Genomic DNA, 18,020 nt, shown 5'->3' with positions numbered 1-18,020 from the left:
AATTTTAGTCCACTTGAACAGGGGCACGTTTCTATGACCCTGTCACTTGGGAGACACAGGCAGGAGGGCTAGACACTACCCAGGGAGTTCAAATACCCAGCCTGGAATATGTGAAAACTTGAGCATAGGTTCCCCAGTAGAGGAGTTAGAGAAAGGACTGAAGGAGTTGAAGGGGTTTGCAACCCCATAGAAAGAACAACAATATCAACCAACCAGACCCTCCCCCATGAACTCCCAGGGACTAAGCCATCAACAAAAGAGTACACATGGCTCCCGTTGCATATGTAGCAGAGGATGGCCTTGTCATGCATCAATGGGAGGAGAGGTTCTTGGTCCTCTGAAGGCTTAATAGATGCTCCAGTGTAGGGGAATCAAAGGCAGGGAGGTGGGAGTGAGTGGGTGGATGGAGGAACACCCTCTTAGAAGCAGGGGGAGGAAGGATGGGATAGGGTGTTTCCAGGAAGGAAAGAAACTGGGAAAGGAGATAACATTTGAAATGTAAATAAATAAAATATCCAATAAAAAAATTTAAAAAAGGAAAGGGGTAGACTACAGTTCACGCTTTTCTGGGCTACAGTTGAAGAGTTTAACTTGAGTTTATGGTCACATCCTGGAGAGAAGCCCTAACTGTCAACCAATGCGTGAAGGAGGAAATAAGGACCCTTCTGAGCACTGATTCTAGTCTAAGTTCTCCATAATATCAGAAGCTAAAGAGAAATAGCTAACAGTAAATTTGATCACAAAGAAAGAAGGATATCCGAGAAACTAGAGAGGGTGGCACACACCATTAGTTCCAGCACTTGGAAGGCTGAAAGAGGAGTTCTACAAGTTGGAAGCCAGCCTGGTCTATATCGTGAGTTCCAGGACAGCCAGAACTGAATGGAGAGACCCTGTCCCAAACATACATACATACATACATACATACATGGAAGACTTTTGGGGTTACTTCAGTTGATCTCATTAAAAGGAGAAAGAATAGATATGATTACAAGCAGAAGCAGATTGATGTCAATTGTGAAACTTGGTAATGGATACAAAGGAATTCAACCTTACTCTCTATACTTTATACTGTAAATGGTTTTTAAATGTTATTTAATAACTATCAGTTATTAATATGACCTGGCCAGGCCCCCAATAATCAAGGCAGAGTACTGTGGAGTTTTAAATCAGTTTTAGAACAATTACTGGGCAAATTTATGCATAATCTATTTTTTGGTAAGTTAGACTGATAATTCTCCAGCTGTGCTCCCCAAGTACTTGCTATTTGAGTCTCACCTGGGCCATTTCTGCTCCATCAGTCTGTCCTCAGGGGGAGCATTTCACTCAGCCATGTCCTGCAGGTCCATCACATTTAATGGAGACTTCCTGTTCTCTCTGTCTCCTTTTTCCTTCTCCTTCTTTCTCTTCTCTGCTTCTTCCTCCTCTTCTTTCTCTGCTCCGAGTCTCTGTACCTACGACTCCCATCCCAGTAATTGAAACCCCACCTACCTCTATTTTTCCCAGTAATTGGCTGCAACCACTTTCATTTAAACACACATACACACACACACACACACACACACACACACACACACACACACACAGAGGCTGGAGTACGGGGGCCAAACAGATCCTGGCATTCAGAATTTAGCATTTGTGTACACAGCACCAGGCCAATTCCCAACATTAGTCATACTTGAAAGTTTACAAAACAGAGTGGGCATCCATAAGTACTACCTAATCCTAAATAGGAAGCACTGCTTCCCTTTTCCTCATCCCTGTGGTGCTGTCTTAGGCTCCCTTGGCAGCCCTGCGCAGAACTGGAAGGCAATCTTACCCTTATGAGGATGCTCTCATGAGATGCAGAAAATAAACAAGGTAATTAGCACTAGGAAAGCATCTTCATGCTGTGTGTTGTACTTGCTTTTAATCCCTCCTCTGAGGACACAGATGGAGCCTTTGGGATGCATAGCTGACTGTGATCAAAGAAGTACAATGAAAACATCACAAGAAAGCAGCAAGCACACAATCAAAGTTGTGTGCATAAGCTCTCTCTGCACATGCTATCCCCATCTAGGAAGTAGAAAGGAAATCTCTCAACTCCGAAATCTAGCAGGACTTGCTGTGTGAAGTCACCGCCATTACAAGATCCTTTGTGGAGTAAGAACTACTACCCCAGTGAGCGTGGAAGTAAGATGTCACCAGTTGACTGGAGCCAGGTTAGCTCCTGGAAGAATTCTGTCCTGGGTCACTCATGAGAAACAAAATGAGTCTGAATTGTCATTTTAAACTCTAAACTACAGGTGGGATAGGAAAGCCAGCAAGATCTTACAGAAGTGTGTGTGGCAGTGAGTAGATAGTTATGGGAAGCAACCTGTTGTGTTATTGCTCCTGGTCATTCTGTTCCAGGGAGTAAGTGACATCATGCTTGGTAAATGGCAACATGAGTGGTACTTGAAATAGATCACTAAATAAACCAATAAATATCTAATAATTGGTCTTCTCTACTCTACTTCACCACTTGTAAGGAATCAGAAGTTAATTATGCATTCACTGGCATGGTTTTTTGCTAGAAGATCTACAAGGTATAAAAGATAAATCCAATGCATACCCCACATTCCATCACGTAGGTGACTGGGAAGATCTTCTGCTGAAGTACTGTTTTATGTGGTTGGTTCTGGATAGGTCACATATCACACCTTAAACCTACTGTTTTCACCAGAAGAGACTGCTCTGATGCTGGCATCTTGGCTCCTTCCTTAGGCTGAGGATGCCAGCCGGCCTGGATTATGCATCAATGGTAAGATCGCTTTTTATATTGGGATCAACAGTTGATGAGAGCTCTAAGAAAACAAAAGTGTTCTAGATACTCCTCTGTTGCTATAAATAGTGTCTTAGGGTTTTCTAGAGTCACAGAACTAATGGAATGTCTTTATATATTAAGGGAAATTATTGGAATGACCTACAGTCTGCAGTTCAACGAACCCAACAGAGGGCATCTGTAGATGGGAAGTCCAAGAATCTAGTAGTTTCTCAGTCCCATGAGGCTAGTTGTTTCAGCTAGTCTTCTGTACAAGCTGAAATCCTGAAGTTGTAGGTTCCAGCAGATATGCTGGCAAGTAAGTGGAAACAGAGAATAAATACTTCCTTTTTCCATTGCCCTTATGTAGGCCTCCAGCAAAAGGTATGGTCCAGATTAAAGGTGTCTACCACCATGCTTGGATTTGGAACTTGATCCGTCCCAGGCTGGCCTTGAACTCAGAGATCTGCTTGCCTCTGTCTCCTTGGATTAAAGGCATTTATTACCTTGCCTAAACCCAAGCTTTTCGTGGCTACTATGTCTCAATATCTGGATCACAGATATACCCTCCATTTCTGGACTTCATTCCAGATATAGTCAAGTTAACAACGAGGAATAGCCATCGCAAATACCATGACCAAAAGCTTCTTGAGGAGGAAAAGGTTTCCTTCACCCTCCGAGCTAAAGACTTTCATTCAGGCAACTCAAGTGCTTTTATCTGGTTTCTTCTCTCCCTGATTTTCCCAGCTACCATTCTTATACAACCCAGATTCACTTGTTTTGGGACAGTAGCACCCATGATGATATGAGCACTCACAATAACAATCAAGAGTGCCATATAGATATGCCCACAAACCAATCCAATGGAGGCAATTCTTCAGTTGATATCTCCTCTTCCCAGATATGTCAAGGTGACAACCAAGATTAGCCATCACAAAGAGATTTTCAACACAGGTGAAGGAATTTTGAAACTATATGGGAATACTTCTAATTGACAAGTTATGGAAGAGCAATTAGTAGAATTTAGAAGTCAGCAATGCAAAGTGTTACTGTGTGCAGGATAATCTGCAAATGGAAGACAGCTCCTCATTGTCCTGTACAATCTTCCTGGATCTCAACCAACATCAGGACAATGTGTACCCTACAGTGAAGGTAACATTGACTTAAGGTTATCAGTATTGAATGACACACCATCACCATCCTGACTCATGCCTTAACACACACAAGGAAGGAAGGGAGGGGGTGAGGAAGAAGGAAGGAAGGAAGGAAGGAAGGAAGGAAGGAAGGAAGGAAGGAAGGAAGGGAGGGAGGGAGGGAGGGAGGAAGAGAAAAAGACAATATCTTCTACATGTTAAAATAATAGGCAAGACTGTATCCATTTGTAAGATAAACACACTGTGTTGTTTTGTCTCATCCCACCAAATTAGCATTTATGGCTTGGATACCACAAGAGCCTCACAACTGGTCTAGTGCTGTCATGTGTGAGCTTCCTCCAACCCATCTGCTAGGTCAGAATCTAGGTCCCTGTTTCAACACACAAGCCTCAATCTGAGAGAGGGGACAGGAGTGGAGTTGGGGGGATAAGGATAAGCCTTTAATCCTAGCATTTGGAGGCAGAAGGAGCCCTGTAAATTCAGCCCAGACTGGTCTACACATCAGTCTCCATGGGCAGCTAGGACTAAAGAGAGAAATCCTGTATCTTAGTTAGGGTTATCATTGCTGTGATCAAACACCATGACCAAAGCAACCTGGGGAGGAAAGGGTTTATTTGACTTATACTTCCATATCAGTGTTAGATATCAAAGGAAGTCAGAACAAGAATTCGAACAGGGCAGGAACCTGGAGGCAGAAACAGATGCAGAGTTGCTTTCTGGCTTCCTCCTTGTGGCTTTCTTATAAAACACAGAACCACCAGTCCAGGGATGGCATCACCCACAGTGATGAGTCCTCCCCCTTCAATCACTGATTGAGAAAATGCACTACAGGCTTGCCTGGAACCCCCTTTTATGGAGGCATTTTCTCAATCAGGGTTCCCTCCTCTCAGAGCACTTTAGCTTGTATAAACTTGACATAAACTAGTCAGTACACCCTGTCTCAAAAAATAAAATAAAAAGGTTAAAAACCATAAGCCTGAATCTACTATCATCAAACTCTGAAGCCTAGAAGGCTTTCCTACTAAAGACTCTGGATAAATCTGCTCTCTGCTTATCTCTCATCTTTGCTCCACTCACTGTAAGCTATAGCCAAATGGGTCTCTGACCTCATCCTTTCTCAGGCAGCCATGGCCTGGTCTTTTCTAAGGTAACCATGCTCCCATGACTGGAAGCACCCTTTCATATTTTTACATTTTGTTTTTCTTCATTTGGGGCTTCTTATAGAGTGTGAAAGACATGAAAAGTATGTCCACAAAATTTGTGCCTGTTTAATTACTACTTCAGAAGTAGTGCATAAAAACATAATAAGCAAGCAGCATTTGTGGTAACAGAAAGAAAGAATTTCCCACAAAGACATCAGTACTTATGTTAAGGTAACCAATAAATACGTACAAGGAAAAATAAGAAGAAATGTATACCTGGATACATCGTAGCAACCTCAAGAACACAAATAACACAATAATAGAAAGAAGATTTAACAAAAAGAACAAGAGAAAAAGACCTATTTTCCAGCTTTATGAATTAGAGTTTATGAATAAAACTATATATACAGTGTATATTGCACTGCTTTAATAGATGTATAGACTGTAAGATCATTATGGCAATAAGATGATTACCATATCTATCAACTTACAGGTATATGTGTGTGATTGAAAAGAATATAAATCTATATTTTTATTAAAGGTATTTATTTATTAACTTTACAACTGATATCAGCCCTTCCTCTCCTCTCAGTACTCCCTACATAAGTCCTACCCTCATTTGCCTTAGATGGGAAAACCCCTTCTGGGTGTCAACCCCCATAACCCTTAAGCCCCCAGCCTCCCAACATCCCAACTCCATCCTCCAGTCCTCCAACACCCCAGCCCCCAAACTCCCAACCTCCCTACCCCGCACATTAAGTTGCGGAGAGACTAGGCACATCCTCTCTCACTGAGGCCAGACAAGGCTGTCCATTTAGGCATGTGGGATCCACAGGCAAGCAGATAGGCAACAGACTCAGGGACAGTCCCTGATTCAGTTCTTTGGGGGATCCACATAAAGACCAAGCTGCTCATCTGCTACATATGTGCAGGGGCCGAGGCCCAGCCCACACTCACACTTTGGTTGGTGATTCAGTCTCTGGGAGCCCCCAAGGGTTCCGGTTACTTGATCTTCCTGTAGAGTCCCTGTCATCTTCAGGTCCCTAAATCTTTCTCTAACTCTCCATAATACTCCCTGAGCTACATCATCTACAGTTTGGGTGTGAGTCTCTGAATCTCTTTCCATTGACAGTTGGGTGGAGCCTCTCAGAGGACAATTATTCTAGGTTCCTGTCTGCAAGCATAATGAAGTATCATTAATAGTGTTGGGGACTGGATCTTGCCCATGGGATGGGCTTCAATTTGGGGCAGTCATTGGTTGGCCATTCCCTCAGTCTCTGCTCTATCTTTGTCCCTGCACATAGTGTAGACAGGACACATTTTGGGTCAAAGGCTTTGTGGGTGAGTTGCTGCCCTTACTTTGGGAGTCCTGCCTGGCTGCAGGAAGTGGCTATTTCAGAATCCATATCCTCCACTCCCAGAAATCTCAGCTAGAGTCACTGCCTTAGACCCTCTAAGGCCTCCCCCACTCCAATCCCAGGTCTGTGGCACAACACAGAGATTTCTCCACAGCAGATCTCCCTTCTCTCTCCCCTGCTCTCTCTATATATGCTCTCTCCACACTCCACCCACTCCTTTCCCCATCCCCTCTTATTTCACCCCTCTAGTATCTATTTTGTTTCCCCTTCTGAGAAAGATTCAAGCATCCTCCCTCATGCTCTTCTTGTTATTTGGCTTCTTTGAGTCTGTTGATTGTAGCATGGTTATCCTGTATTTCATGGCTAATATCCACTTACTAGTTAGTGAGTACATAATGTGCATATCTTTGGGGTCTGGTTACCTTACTCAGGATGATATTTTCTAGTTCCATCCATTTGCCTGGGAAATTCATGATGTCCTTGTTTTTGATGGCTGGGCAGTATTTCATTGTGTAAATGAACCACATTTTCTGTATTCATTCTTCAGTTGAGAAACATCTACATTGTTTCCATCTTCTGGTCTTTACAAATAAAGCTGCTAGTTGAGCAAATGTCATATGGGATAGCAGGGCATCTTTGGGTATATGCACAGGAGTGTTATAATTGGGTCTTGAGATATAATTACTCTCAATATTCTGAGAAAGTGCCAAATTGATTTTCAGAGTGGTTGTACAAGTTTGCACTCGCACCAACAGTGGAGGAGTGTTCCCCTGGCTCCACAATCTCGCCAGCAAGTGCGGTTCTTTGAGTTTTTGATCTTAACCTAACCCTAACCCTAACCCTAGCCATTTTGATGGGTGTAAGATAGAATCTCACAGTTGGCTTGATTTACATTTCCCTGATGACTACAGATATTGAACATTTCTTTAAGTGCTTCTCAGCCATTTGAGATACCTCTGTTGAGAATTCTATTTAGCTCTGTACCCCATTTTTAATTGGGTAATTTGGATTGTCATTATCTAACTTAGATGTATAGAGTGTGAGATCATTATGACAATAAGATGATTAGCATTTCTATCAGCTTACAGGCATACACGTGTGATTGGTAAGAACATTAAATCTACTTTAAAAAAACAATTTCATAAAATAATCATCAGAGGCAGATGAAGGGAGGGGTCTGGGCTGGAGAGGATATAGGGAGGAAAATGGGAGACAGAATAGGTGTAGGGAGAGCCAGAGAGAGAAGGTCAGGGGAGTGAATGAGAATCAGAGGGGGCACATCTCTAGGACATGCCAGAGACATGGGATGGGGGAGGCTCCAGGGAGTTTATGGGTGTGACTCTAGCTGAGGCTCCTAGCAGTGGGGCATATGGAGCCTGAAGTGGTCACCTCCTGTAGCCAGGCAGGACTCTTAGTGGAAGGATAATGATATCAACCCACCTACAAAGTCTTTGACCCAAAATTCTTTCTGCCTACAAGAAGGCAGAGACAAAAATGGTGAAGAGGAATGGCCGAACAATGACTGATCCAACTTGAGACCCATCCCATGGGCAATTAATGATACTCTATGTGGTAGTTTGAATGTGCTTGGCACAGTGAGTGGCACTATTAGGTGTGGCCTTATTGGAGTAGGTGTGACTTTGATGGAGGAAGTATCAGTTTGAGGGTGGGCTTTGAGACCCTCATCCTAGCTGTCACCTAATTGACACTGTAACTGTGTTTTCAAAAGGCCATTCCATCTTTCTATCAGGTCAGCCCAGTACAGAACAAAGATTAAATCCAGGTGTGGTAGTACACACTTTAAGTCCCTGCATTCAGGAGACAGAGGCATGCAGATCCAGGATAGCCAAGCTTAGGCAGTGAAAGAGCTAGAAAACAGAAAGCTGGTGATAGTGTAGTAGAAGCAGGGCATGTTCTAACTCCAGCAAGCATCAGAGGTCAGCAGCTTTGACATGTGGCTCTGGCTTTAGAGTGAATAATTGAGAAGACTACTGGAACAATTGATGCTGGTTAGCTGGAGTTAAGAAATTAGCAGTGATTAAGAAGAGACCAGCATTACTGAGATGAAATCTTCTGGGATATGTTTTCTTAGAGCACAAAGAAGTAGTGTTCCAGAGATAGCCAAGGTTTTACCTTGTGCTGCAGCTGTACTTGGTAATGTGTAAGAATCACCCAGGTGGGACTGGTGAGATGGCTCAGCGGGGAAGAGCACCGACTGCTCTTCAGAAAGTCATGAGTTCAAATCCCAGTAACCACATGGTGGCTCACAACCACCCGTAATGAGATCTGACACCCTCTTCTTGTGTGTCTGAAGACAACAACAGTATACTTACATATAATAAATAAATAAATAAATCTTAAAAAAAAAAAAGAATCACCAGGTGGTACTGGTTTTGAAGGTATGAAGGGGTCATGGATTACAGTTGAGGTTTGGCAATGTGAGTGGCCAGGGAAGGACATTGGTATAAAGTGCGGTTCAGTTGCAGTTGATAGCCTAGAACTAAAGGGGCCATACAAAGAAATTGAGGCTTGACACCATAAAGGGAGCCTATGAGAGGCTATTGGTGAAGCCTAGTCACAGCAGAAGAACCCAGTGTATTAGAGATGCCAGTACCATAGGATGATCACCAAGAACAGCAGTGGCAGTGGAGTGGAGTGGAGTGGAGTCAACCTGAGCTTAGAGAGCTAGAGGGGACAGAGCTAGACATGGGACTCAAGCCCTTTAGATGAGCCTGGAAGATCATGTATAGATGACAGACATTGGAACAAGAAGCTGTAAAGTTGAAGTTGCCTTGGAGACTCCAAGATGTTCAAGATGCAGAGCCATAGGATACCTGCTGAGGAAAGCTGCTAACAGGGAGTGGAACCAGCCAAAGAGAAAGAATTGTGTTATAGTCAACAAAGCAGGAAGGAGTTGGATGCCAGACATGGAGAGTTTGGTCCAGATGGCTTTTGGTCTTGACTTTGTCCAGGATTTCCTCACTATGATGGAGTGGTGAGGTATAGCCTGTGATGTTGGAGGTACGAGATGTGCTTTTTGACTGTGATTTTATAGAGGATTACAACTAAGTGATTGGATGAATTTCAGAAGAGACTCTGAACATTAGGCTTTTAAACATTGTTGAGACTGTGAGAGACTATGGGGACTTTTGCAGCTGAACTAAATGTATTTTGCATTATATTATGTCTAGGTATGATCCTCATAGATGTGTGTTTGAACAAGCCTGTGGGGGCCAGGAAGTAGAATGTGGTAGTTTGAATATGCTTGGCCCAGGGAGCGGGCACTATTAGGTGGTGTGGCCTTGTTGGAGTGGGTGTAACCTTGTTGGAGGATGTGTATTAGTTTGAGGATAGGCTTTAAGACCCTCCTCCTAGCTGCCTGGAAGCCATAATGGATGGAAACTCTGAACCTGTAAGCCAGCCCCAATTAAATGTTGTCCTTTATAAGAGTTGCCTTGGTTATGAAGACTGTTCACTGCAGTAAAACCCTAAGGCACTCTATTATGCTTGCAGACAGGAGCCTAGCACACCCAGCAGCTGACCAAAGCAGATGCAGAGACCCACAGCCAAACATTAGATGGAGCCCAGGGAGTCTTGTGGAAGAGTTGGGGGAAGGATTGAGGGACTCAAAGGGGACAGAGACTCCACAGAAAGACCAACAGTCACCTAACCTGGACCCTTGGGGGATCCCAGAGCCTGAAGCACCAACCAAAGAACTAGCATGGGTTGGAACTAGAACCCTACCCATATGTAGCAGGTATGAAGCTTGGCCTTCATGTAGATCCCCCAATAACTGGAGCGAGGTTGTCCCTGACCCTGTGGCCTGCCTGTGGACCCTGTCCTCCTAACTGAGCACTTTGTCTGGCATTAATGGGAGAGAATGTGCCTAGTCCTGCAGTGACTTGATGTGTCAGGGTGTGTTGGTACCCAGAGGGCATCTCTCCCCTTATCAGAGGAGAAGATGAGGATGGATGGGGGAAGGGCTATGTGAGAAGAGCATTGGAGGAGAGGAGGGAGGCTGCATTTAATTGGGATGTAAATTGAATAAGTAAATTAATGGAAAAATTTTCATGTATACAGTCATCAGAGATTAGATATCTAGGGTAACTTTCTCACCCTACTTAACTGAAATTTTAACTCATTTCCTCCAACATTACAGCTTCAGAAATCACCATTATACTCTGACTCTATAAAGTACCAATTTTTGTTTCAACTTCACACAACCTACAGTCACCTGGGAAGAGGGACTCTCAACTGAAGAATCATCTTGATCAGAGTAGCCTGTGGACATGTCTGTGAGAGATTGTCTTGATTGATGATTGATGTGTGAGAGCCTGGCTCACTGTGGGAAGCACCATCCCTAGGGAGGAGGGCTTGGGCTATATAAGAAAGCTACCTGAGCATGAGCCAGTGATCAAGCCAGCAAACAGAATTCCTTCATGGTTTCTACCTCAAGTTCCTTCCCTGCTTAAGTTCATGCTTTGATATCCCTCAGCAATGGTCGATAACCTGGAAGGGTAAGATGAAAGAAAGCCTTTGCTCCCCAAAGGTTGTTGCTTTCAGTCACAGAGTATTAACCATAGCAACAAAATAAATAGGCTAACATATATCATAGCATGCAGTATTTGTCCTCAATTATCTTCTTTATAATTGTGTCTTCTAGTATTGCCTGTATTGTTACAGATGAGATTATTTTCCAAAGCTGAGTGACAGTCTGCTGTGTATAAATTATACTGCATACATACACACATTTCCTCATCCATTAATCTGTCAGTGGACAAAGGTTGATTTCTATATCTTGGCTATTATCAGAGTACAGCTAGCCCCTCAACACACAAATTTCATTTTGTTAGAGTATACTCCCAGGAGTGCTATGGCTGAATCACATGGTAGCTCCATTTTTAACGTCTTGAAATACTGTAACTCTTCATAATTGATGTACCAGTTTGAATCTGCCCAACAACTGTACTGCAGTTCCTTTTTTATTACATCCTTACCAACAAGTACCTTTAATATTTTTAATAACAGGTGTGAGGTGATATCTCATAGTGGTTTCCATTCTAATTTCCATAATGATTCAAGTTATTACCAATTTATATATTAACCATTTATATTCTCCTTTTTCCTGTTTCTTCCCTTCCTCTTCCTTCTCCTTCAATGACTGGAACTCAAAAATACAAACTATGTCGTCTACTGCTGAGATATGTCACTAGACCTATGTGTTGCTTTTGGAAAACATCCCATTTTTAAAACTGTATTATTTTCTTGCTGCTTTACTATTTAAATTTCACATATATTTTAAATATTAATCCCATATAGATTTCTACTTTACCAATGCTTTCTTTTTTGTTGTTTTTTGCGGTTTTTTTCTGTATGTTATCTCTGTGCTCTCTTTCCTTCATGGTAAAGGAGAATTTTAGTTTGATGTAATATCACTTGTCTATGCTTGTTCTGGGCTTATGTCTTGGTGTTCATATCCCAAGAAAATGCTTGCCCTGACTAACGGCAAAAAGCATTTTTCACAAACTAGCTTTTAATAGGATTTTGGCTTCTACATTCTGGCTTTGCCTCATATATTTATCCACTGTGATTTTTTTAAATGTCCATATAAAATTTTTATACAGTATGAGTAGAGTCCAATTTTGTTCTTCTACATATGGATATCAAGCTTTCCCAGTAAAGTTTACTAAAGAAAATATTTCCGCACTGACTCTGTTCAGTTGCTTATTAAATCTTAGTTGACTATAGACCAGGTGTGGTGTTGCACACGGGCAGCAGAGGCAGGAAGACCTCTATGAATTTGAGGCCATCCTGGTCTTCATAGTAAGTTCCAAGCCTTCTGGGCCTGTTTTTGAAAAAAGGAAGAAAACAAAGTTTAATAACAACTGCTTTGCTGCTTTGGGGGCTTAAGAGCTGGCTTAATGATTAAGAGCACTTATTGTTCTTGCAAAGGACCCAGGTTCAATTCCCAACACACATATGAAGGTTCTCAAATCTCCTCAGGCACCAAGCATACATTTGTACACAATTACATATTCAGGCAAAACACTCATACACACGGAATAATGAAATAAAAAAATTAAATTTGAATATGTGGATCCTTTTGGGTAGTATAGACATTATTCCAATTCCAACCAATTCATAAGTATTTATTTATGATTTCTTGAATTTCTGTCTTCAGGTTTTACATTTCCTATCAAGCTTTTTTCTGGGCTGGTGATAATAGCTCACTTGTGTGGCAGAGCCCTGGTCTCTAGGCTTGGATCAACCTCAAACACTGGAGAAGAAACTCTCTTTTGTTTTCTTGCTTAAATTATTTCTACGATGTTTTTATGTATTATTGTGAATGGAATTTTTTCTTGATTTCTCCTCCTAATACTTAATGATGTTGTATGAAGATAACGTTAGAGTATGTTTATGTAGTATGTGGGGTATGCATGCTGCCTGGAAGCCAATCTTCTCCTGTTTGCCTTCAGAACAAGACATGGAACTCTCACCTCCTTAACACCATGCCTGCATGGATGCTGCCATGTATCCTGCCTTGATGATAATGGACTGAACCACTGAACCTGTCAGCTAGTCCCAATGAAATGTCCTTTGTAAGTGTTGCCTTGGTCATGGTGTCTCTTCTCAACAATGGAAATACTAACTAAGACATCTTCCCTCATTTATATTTATGTAATAAATTAAAGTTTTAATATGAAAGGCAAGATTCTGAAACATTAAATATAAAATTTGTTCATAACCTTGAGGTTTAGGAAATGTTCTTCAAAGATTGTGATGGACAAGTCACTTAGCCATGCCTCTGAGGCACGGTATAGACTAAGGTTAGCCTATAAGAACACCTAAGAGGGGTTGTCCTTGATTGAGATCACTGAAGTAGGAAGGTCCATCTTAACTTTGAATGGGTCCATTCCTGGGAGAGATCTTGTGTTGGGTAGGTAGAGAAAGTCAGATGAGAACCAGTATGCACACACATTCATTTTTCTCTTCTTTCTGAGAGAGTGTGACCAAATTACCACCACCACCACCACCACCATCCAGCTCTTGACACTCTTGACTTCCACTCCACTGATCCCCTCTCTCTTGTCAGCTAATTTCTCTTCTAATCATCCCTCTCTTCCTCCCTCCCTCCCTCCTTCCTTGTCCTCCCTTTATGATCTAGTGAGTGTTGTCAATATTGTTTACATGAGCATAGATAAAAGGTTATCTCCAGCAGCATGTGTATCTCATCAGAAGCTACACCAATAAAGAATATTTATTTCTCTCCTTCCCCAACAATTAGCTAGCCTAAAGATCATCAGAGAGGAGTGGGGCCTCATGTGCCCCTCCCCAGCAACTGTTAACTGCCTCATCCTCTTCCTCCCTCCATGATAAAATGTAATAGACCCAATCTTGTGCAGATCTACTACAGATAATCAACTTCTGTGAGTTCATGTGGGCAACAGCCATGCCACACCATATACATTCCACACATATAGATGTACTCTGAGACACCCATACATGTGTACATGTACACACAGTGAGATGTGTACATAAACACACATAAATACTTTTTTCACATTTTTACTAACAGAAAAAGTTTTCAAATCTAAAAAAATAATACAAATGTTCTTCAACAGTAAAAATACAAATTATATGGAAATATTCAAATGGTGCTATCCTATACTCTAAAATATTCTATCTGTACACATCGACACAATAAAATCTCAATTCTTTGTTCAGAAAAAAGCTAGTGCTAGAATATATACAGTAACAGTATGTTCTGTTAAGCAAACTAAAAATGTGTAGTTTGTGGTATGGTGTGCAAATTCTGGAGAAGCATTCAGAGAGGCATGGAAAGGGTTGTCACGCTAAATTTAGAAATGTGTTTAACTGTGGACAGAAGCAAAAATATCAGTCACAATAGGTGTACATAGGACCTTTTAGATGTTAACATCCCTGTATTTTTGACATGACTTTGATGGTTTAGACCTCCAAATGTTCATGTGTTGAAACACTGGTACCCTATTAGTATTCTCCTTGGAGGAAATCCATCACATGGGCTATGCATGTAAGGGGATATTGGAGCCCAGATACACTGTTCTGTCAGACAAGGATCAGGAACTCTAGCTGGTGTTGGTGACTGGACAATACTGGATGGACATTGTTGTTCCAGGGATATTGGAGCCCAGATACACTGTTCTGTCAGACAAGGATCAGGAGCTATAGCTGGTGTTGGTGACTGGACAATACTGGATGGACATTGTTGTTCCTTTCTGTCAGTGCATGGTCCACAGGCTAAGGTTGCCATGGGACGAAGCAGAGGCACCTGCCTGGCTCAGTGATGTCTACTAGAATGTACCCTATGGTGCTTCCTACTCACAGACTTCATGAGTGCCTCTGCTTTATTAGGAGTTCTTGTTGTTAGGACAAAGAATGAGCAAATAAAGAAAATTCCTGAAAAGAGTGTATCCTCTACAAGGTCATCTCCTGAAGCACCCACCACTGATAACCCACAAACCATTTTCTAGCTTGCCTTGGTTTCTGTTGAGAATGCCCATGTGCATATTTATATCAAGTGTGTTTGCCATCCATCTATACACTATTTTACACTATTTCTTTACATGTAAAGTGCAAGTGGGTTTCACTGAACTTGTTAAACACACACCTCACATAGTCATTAATGGTGCCAAAACTCACATTATTTAACACAGTATTTAAGCAAATCCCCCATTTAGGCTGTTTGGTATTGATGATATTTATGATCTTTTAGTGTTAATGAAAATCTAGTAAACCAAAAGTGTAATCCATATATTTCTCAACTTACAGCAAATTTCTTAAAGATAGTTTACTGAATTAAAGAGATGCATTTTTAAAACTTGTGGGTGTCTCTGCCAGTTGCCCGGCACCACCGTCACTTTCCAGCCCACTGCCTGCAAATGTGTTCACCTGCTCTGATTTTAACCATGTTGGGTGCTGCCTTTGTCAGTTTCACACTGCTTTCTGTGGACTTACATGTCTTAGCACTAGTGAGACAAAATACATTTTTGAGTATTCTGAATATTCAATATTGAAGAAGTGAAATGAGTAAGTCCTGGTGAGTGACACTGTGAGATGGAAAGAAGTAAATATTGGATTCTCGTGCAGGGGTGTGTAGGTCTCTGGTAATGGACATCTCAAGAGACAGTAATAGGCTGGCTATGGTGGCTTATGCCTGTAATTGTGGCATGTTGGTGACTGTGGTAGATTTACCCTCTGCTCCTGGTCAGCCTGGGCTACAATTTAAGACAGAGAGGTGTTCAGGAAAGAGTGAGGATGGAAGGGAATAAGCACAGTGGTGGGAAATGCACACGAGGGTTATGGAGGAACGGGCAAGGCAAGCTTGGGGCCCTCAGAGGAATTTGGTGGGGATGCTCAGTGAACAGTTTCATACCTAGGTGCTAGGAACTCAGCCAGGAGTCAACTCCAGGCTGCAGGCAGATATGTGTCAGTTAGTACACAGGCATTGTTAAAGAGCCTGGTGAGGATACAGAGGGGCCATGAGTGGAGGAACAGTGGACCTCAAAGTCCACAGAGTACGACAACTAGGAAGAAATTAGCCTGCAGAGCCGAATGCTGGCCATTACAATTAATAGGATCAGTCCTCTACCCTGAAGTATAAATGATGGTGACTGGCTTCTCTGACTTAATCATTTTTGACTATGATGGATGAATTTAAGTACAAAAATGAACTAAAACAAAAGATTTTGATGCTTTAAATCAAATTTAACTCAATTTCCTGAATGTCACTGTCCTCATTGTACTGACCTCAGTGATAAACACCAGCAGTAAGGATATAGGTCAAGGAACACATCACCACTCAACAGCCTAGCTCTAGCTTGTGAATCTACTCACTATTACTCAAGAGCTGACTTTGGCATTTATTATGTGATAAGTTGGGAAAGCAGCTATGGAAACTTACAAAGTACTATGAGTAAGTGGCAATCTTTCGGAGAACATAAAGTGGATGCTACATTCCAAAGGAAGTACTAGTAAACAAAATCTCATAAATGCGGAACTAGATAAGCCCAGGAAATTGCTCTTACACTGCACCAAGCTATAAAACATAGGGTCTTGGAATTACATGTGCTTCCTTCCCCTCCATAACTGTCTCTTTTCCTGAAAAAGGAAAACAGAGTGGCATGGTAGCACACACCTTTAATCCTAGGACTAGGAAAGCAGAGGCAAATGGATCTTTATGAGCTATTCCACACAGTGAGATCTAGGCTGGCCAAGGATACATAGTGAGACCTGACTCAAAACTAAACAAAACCAAAAATCAAACAAAAACAGAACACTGATATACTTTATCAACTGGCGAGGCTTCCTTAGCAATTTACTGTTATATAACTCAGGACATTTTAACTCAGAAATTTACTTCTATATAGTTCCGTGGACTAGAAACCTGAGAACAAAATGCAAATAAGTCTAGCCCCTTCTGAGATCTCTGTCAGTCCTTGGCTCACAGGCAGCTAGACAGCCTCTCCATTCCTTCCCTGATCATCCACCTGTGTAGACCTGTGTCCAACTCTCCTCACAGGGAAGCAATCATACCAGATTAGGACTCATCCATGAGACCTTATTTGACCTTGCTCCTTTAAAGACTTTTTGTCCAAATATAGTCACATTCATGAGCTATGGGAATTTCAACATATGAATTTGGGTAAGACACCATTCAGGCCCATTGTATGTGCTATAAATCCAAAGAAAAATTCTAAAATCAGTAACTATTACCTACACAATGTCCATTAGAGAGTTTGATGGGAGACCTGGAGTCAAAGGAGCTTGACTAGGTCAGGCTTCTGTCAGAAAGGGCATGGATAAAAGAGGCAGAGATGTAACCCTTAAACAGTTAGGTCAGAGCTCACAGAAACCCACCTGAGGTGGAAGACCCACCAGAAAGAAGTCATTCCCAGCCTCAGTCTCACAGGCAGTGGAAGGAATGCGTTGGGCAGCAGGCACTTGCTGTGCTATACTCGTAGTTGGGGCAGGACTACCAGCTCATCTCTTTGGGTACCTCCCTGGAATAAGCCCTGCTGCTGCTACTACAAACACGAGAACCTACAGGATGTGCCCACACTACCTACCATGGAAGTCAGAGTGGGACCTGCAGGAGAGGAATGATTAACATAGATTCTATGGGTCCCTGTTGCCCATCCAGTGTAATGAGGGAGAACTTCTGCAGGATTGGGCCTCACCCTATGCCTTCAGATTTTGCCAGGAGCACCCCTAGAGGCAAAAGAGGAGCACTCAGGAAGTGGGTCAGCTTAGCCTTAGTACACAGGCTCAAAAGAATAGTCTGGGGCGCTTCATTTTCAGTAAGGCACACAGAAAGCTGAAAGTCAGATCTTCAGAAGCCTTGCATGAAGCTTCTGTGACTGTTCTATCAAAGTCATGAACTTTGCAGCATCCATAATGTATCCTACGAAGTCCTAAAGGCCTGAAGGTCACAGTTCAGGAACTGGTGAGTTCTCACTGGCTGCCTTGGAAGGATCTGGGGAACAGCTGCGATTTCAAATGGATACATTTCACTGTGCCTCTTCTTTTGGTCATCAAAAGAATCTGA

At 42.2% G+C, this 18,020-nt stretch overlaps 1 protein-coding gene across 24 annotated transcripts in view; it reads right to left on the bottom strand.

Moving 5' to 3' along the window:
* LOC116068878 (zinc finger protein Pegasus-like) overlaps nucleotides 1-18,020 on the bottom strand; it is a 118,402-nt gene that overhangs the window by 75,246 nt on the left and 25,136 nt on the right. The window contains exon 2 of one of the 24 annotated variants that reach the window (XM_031338981.1): nucleotides 11,964-12,278. The exons of 22 other annotated variants lie outside the window; for them this stretch is intronic. The gene's annotated coding sequence lies outside the window, so the exon portion shown is untranslated. Of the gene's footprint in view, nucleotides 1-11,963; nucleotides 12,279-14,564; nucleotides 18,017-18,020 lie in introns of those variants that run through there. One more of the 24 variants, XM_031338980.1, reaches the window with a different exon arrangement.

Source organism: Mastomys coucha, unplaced genomic scaffold, assembly GCF_008632895.1.
Source record: "Mastomys coucha isolate ucsf_1 unplaced genomic scaffold, UCSF_Mcou_1 pScaffold22, whole genome shotgun sequence".
NCBI classification, from domain to species: Eukaryota; Metazoa; Chordata; class Mammalia; order Rodentia; family Muridae; genus Mastomys; species Mastomys coucha.
Note: the sequence above shows the minus strand (reverse complement) of the source record. Positions and strands in the feature narration are given on the sequence as shown.